This window comes from Penaeus chinensis, chromosome 31 (assembly GCF_019202785.1).
Source record: "Penaeus chinensis breed Huanghai No. 1 chromosome 31, ASM1920278v2, whole genome shotgun sequence".
NCBI lineage: Eukaryota > Metazoa > Arthropoda > Malacostraca > Decapoda > Penaeidae > Penaeus > Penaeus chinensis.
Genome location: NC_061849.1, coordinates 28,689,591 through 28,694,590, shown reverse-complemented (window position 1 = coordinate 28,694,590; position 5,000 = coordinate 28,689,591). Strand labels below are relative to the sequence as shown.

The following is a 5,000-nucleotide window of genomic DNA, read 5'->3' as shown; positions in this document are numbered from 1 at the left end:
CCTCTTTCTTCCCCACTTGCCCCTCTTTTTTTCCCCACGTCCCTCTTTCTTCCCCACTTGCTCCTCTTTCTTCCCCACGTCCCTCTTTCTTCCCCACTTGCCCCTCTTTTTTTCCCCACGTCCCTCTTTCTTCCCCACTTGCTCCTCTTTCTTCCCCACGTCCCTCTTTCTTCCCCACTTGCTCCTCTTTCTTCCCCACGTCCCTCTTTCTTCTCCACTTGCCCCTCTTTTTTCCCCACGTCCCTCTTTCTTCCCCGCTTGCTCCTCTTTCTTCCCCACGTCCCTCTTTCTTCCCCACTTGCCCCTCTTTTTTTCCCACTTGCCCCTCTTTCTTCCCCTCGTCCTTCTTTCTTCTCCACTTCCCTCTTTCTTCCCACTTCCCTCTTTCTTCCCCTTACTCTTCCCCTTTTTTTCCGTTCGAGGCATGAGAACCTCGGTATTGTCGCGCCGTCTATTGCCTTACCTTCCCTCTTTCCTGCCCCCCCTGGCCGTTCCCTTCCTACCTACCCCTCCCCCAATAACCCCCTGCCTATTTCCCCATTTCCCCCTCCCGGACTCGTACCCCCTCACTACCCACCACCCCCCCACCCCTATGACGTCCGTCCGACCTGAGTGAATCCAATATGGCGGCGAGGTCGTTTCTCCTCGGCAATAATCCGGTCAGTTAACGAAGACGGGGAGAAAGGAGTGAGAGATGGAACGGCGGTGAGGGAATGATAGGAGAGAAGGAAAAGGAAAAAGTATGAGAGAGAAATAGAAAGGAAGAAGGGAAAGATGAATCGTGAGTTGAGGGGAGGGAGAAATGGCTTAAGGGAGAGAGAGAGAGAGAGAGAGAGAGAGAGAGAGAGAGAGAGAGAGAGAGAGAGAGAGAGAGAGAGAGAGAGAGAAAGAGAGAGAGAGAGAGAGAGAGAGAGAGAGAGAGAGAGAGAGAGAGAGAGAGAGAGAGAGAGAGAGAGAGAGAGAGCAAGAAGGAAAAAACGATGGGGAAGAGAAGGAAGAGGAAGAAGAATGATGGGGATGGAAAAGTGGAATGAGAAAGGTAGAGAGAAAGAGAGATAGAGATAGATAAATAGAGAGAGAGAGGGGGGAGGGGAGAAAGAGAGAGACAGACAGACAGAAAGAAAGTACAAGAGAAAGAAACAAACAAAGAAAATGAGTTAGATTAAGAAAGTGGAATTAGGTATTATTTTCCTTAATGAACAAGGGAATGAAAGCGAAACGAAGTGAAACAGGAAACAGAAGACACCAGGGGGGAAGTCAGCCACACGCACTAGTCAGCTAGAAAGTCAATCAGTCAAGTAATCCTTAAGTCAGTCTCCTAGTCTTTGGGAACTGCAATTCAGCTGATAATTGCCCATTCAGTTATTTATCTTTCAGTCAGTAGGCTAGTAATTCAAAGTTAGTCAGGGATTTGTTTAGTGAGTAATTCACTCAGTTACTCTTTTCCTTACTTCCTCATTCTCTTACGTGTCACTCACTTTACTCTCTCACTTACTCATTTGCTCATTCATTGAATCACTTCCTGACTCACTCACTCTTTTCCTTACTCCCTCTCCTATTCACTTACTCACTCTCACACACACACTCTCTCACTTACTCATTTACAAACAGCAGACTATTTGAATCTATTTGAAGCAAGGAACTCGTCTATCAAAAGCAAAAGACGGAGGGGAGATAAATTAAACAGAGAAGGAGAGGGAGAGGAATGTGATAATGCAGAGTACAAAGAGAAACTGAAGAGAGAGAGGCGCACCGAATTGGCACATTCCGATAATACCATTAATCTTGAAGACGAAACTGTCTCCTGCTGTTGAATTTTGTCCAGGGAATTTACTACTGCAATATATTCCTATAGTAGTGTCCCCTCTGTTTCTCTCTTGTCATCTAGGTGTTTTTTTGTTGTTGTTTTTTTCTCTCTCTATCTCTTTATTTTGCGTGTGTGTGTGTCTTCTCTCTCTCTCTCTCTCTCTCTCTCTCTCTCTCTCTCTCTCTCTCTCTCTCTCTCTCTCTCTCTCTCTCTCTCTCTCTCTCTCTCTCTCTCTCTCTCGCTCTCTCTCTCTCTCGGCCTCCTTCCTTTCTCTCTATCCCTCCCTCCCTCCCTCTCTTTTTAATTCACATTTCTTAAGTTTTCATCTCAAGATGAATTCGCCCATTCAGCCTCAAAAGAGTTATTTAATCAACAGAGCCTCTCACCCTAAATTTCATTAAGCCGTTTGCTTTTAATCGTCACTAAGGCAGTTTCTAAATTTGATACTGGGCTGTGAGAGAGGGAAGAGTTATGTGAAAATAAAAATGATAAAAGGGCGGAGAGAGAGAGAAAGAGAGAGAAAGAGAAAGAGAGAGAGAGCGACAGAGAGAGAGAGTGAGAGAGAGAGTGAGAGAGTGAGAGAGAGAGAGAGAGAGGAGACAGACAGACAGACAGACAGACAGAGAGAGAGAGTGCGGGAGAAAAGGTGAGAATTAGAGTGAAAAGAATAAGGGTCAGGGGGAATGGAATGAAGAGGGAAAGAGAGAGAAATATAGAGAGGGGGAGATAGAAAGAGAGCGAGAGAGAAATAGAGAGGGAGTAGGGGAGAGAGCGTACAGAGAAGGGAAAGAAAAAAAGAAAAGGAAGACAAATATGAAGAGAAAAAATAAATTGATAAAAAAATCACCGAAATATACAGATTAGAGATAAGTAATGAGAGATAGAATTAAAAAAAAAAAACACGAAGATATTAAAATTCGTAAAAGAAAAAAAAAATAGCTGAAGATAAATAAGCATTTATCGTTCAAAACCAAAAGCTGGATCGCATATTTTTTTTCTCTTTTTTTCAAAGCTAAAAGAGAATATATTTTTTTTCTTTCGAATTCCAAATTAGTATAATTGGTGAAAAAGATGTCAGCCATTAACCCTCTCCCCCAACTCCTCCCTGCCTCCCCTCCACCCTCGCCCTCCCCCAATAAAAGTGGAAAAAAAAAAAAGACGAAATTAAAAAAAAAATAATAAAAAAAAAAATTGCAGAGTGTAACGTCAAAGACAGATAACCCCCACCCCCTCCCCCCCTTCCTTAACCACCTCTCCCCTCGACCCCTTCCCCTTATCCCTATCCCCCCCCCCCCCTCCCGTCCGCCCTTGCCATGCCTCGCGCAAGTATGAAAATATATGAAATGAATTTAACTCTGTCCGTTAATTCTAATGCAACATCAAAGTGTTCGTAACTGATATATTTACAGTATGAGGTTGATGTTAATATACTTTTTTTTCTATATTTTATTTACTTTTTTTTTTTTTTTTGAATGAGTTACATTTATCCCTTTACGCCTATTTGAATCTAGAACTGGTAATCATTTTCTCTCCTTACTATTATCATCTTTATCATTACTGTTATTATCATCTTTATCATTACTGTTATTATCTTTATCATCGTTATCATTATCATCATTATCTTTATCATTATCATTGTTATTATTGTTATCGTTTTTATTATAACTATCATTATTTTCATCATCATTATCATTATCATGACTCTTAGTAGAAATAGCAATAGTAGTAGCAGAACAGAAGTTGCAATAGTTATAGGAGTAGTAATAGCAGTATATTCATATTATTTTTACTTCATTATCAATACCATTATTATCATATCATTATCAGGTGCATGAAATTCTGTATATTATAAGTGCATAAAGGCAACATAAATGACTTGGGATTTATACTGATGTCATTAATGCATTACATGAATATTAGATATACTATACATGTTAACAAACCAGGACTTTAACAAATAATGCATCTTTTCGTTTATGATACACGCATTGCCTCTGTCATTTGCAATTTTGATGCAATTTCATATCAACTCGTGCGGAATTTGTGAAAGAATGTTTTTTTTTTTTTTTTTTTTTTTCCTTTCGTCTCTTCGTATGTATTTAAATGGATTCGCAGCTTTAACAATGTTCATTATTTATTTTCGTGGAAAGAATAGAGCGGCAGCGAATTAATGGGAACTAGGTGTGATGATGATAATTTTTTTTTTTGTGTAACATCAATAATGTTAATGACGATAATAACGATTGCTAATAATCATGATAATCACTGTGCAATAGTAATAACTGCAACATTAATAACACTAATAATGATTATGAAAATTATAATAATTATATTGTTATTGACAGTGATAGAAATGATAAAATGATGATAATATTGACCATAAATTCTGTAATAATAATGGAACTGATAATGAAGTTAATAAGAGTAATAATAGTAACAGCAATAATATTTATAATAGTAATAGTAATAATAATACTGGTGATGATGATGACGATGATAATGAGGATAATCATGATAATAATAATGATAATAGTAATAACAATAATAATAATGAAAATGATGATAGTAATAACTATCACTATAATAAGGATGATGTTGAGAACAGTAATAACAATAATGATAATAATGATAATGATGATAATGACAACAATAGTGACAATGATAATAACAGCAATAACAATTACAATGATAATATCAATATTTATCATTATGTTAAAAACAATAATGATGATACCAACAGGTGCCATAATACTCAGGATTATAAAGATGATAATAATAACAGCAACATTGATAATACTCATAACTACATTCTTGATAAACAAGCAGTGAAATCAATCAGTTAATTTGTCTTTTTTATAACTTTTATTTCATTTCTATTCTCTTACTCTTTATTTACCCCGTTCTTTGAAGTGGAGGGATCACGCATATAAAACGACCCTCACACCAATTAAGGCAACCTTCGTATAAAGTCTTTTTATGGGTGATCAGCGCTGCTTATATGTAAACTCACTTATAAGTTTATGTTTGATAAGGTCAAGAATAACGACCTTCTTCTTTATTACGCTGTTGTCATCGTTTATCAGTTATCTTTATCATTATTTCGTTATGGTTTATCGTTGCAGTACGAAGGGGGAATAAGACAAGAATAAAGAAAGAGGAAGCAGAGGAGAGAAGATGAAAATAACTGAAAGAG

The 5,000-nt window shown here is 37.9% G+C and overlaps 1 pseudogene; it reads right to left on the bottom strand.

Moving 5' to 3' along the window:
- LOC125042119 overlaps positions 1–5,000 on the bottom strand; it is a 26,433-nt pseudogene that overhangs the window by 16,896 nt on the left and 4,537 nt on the right.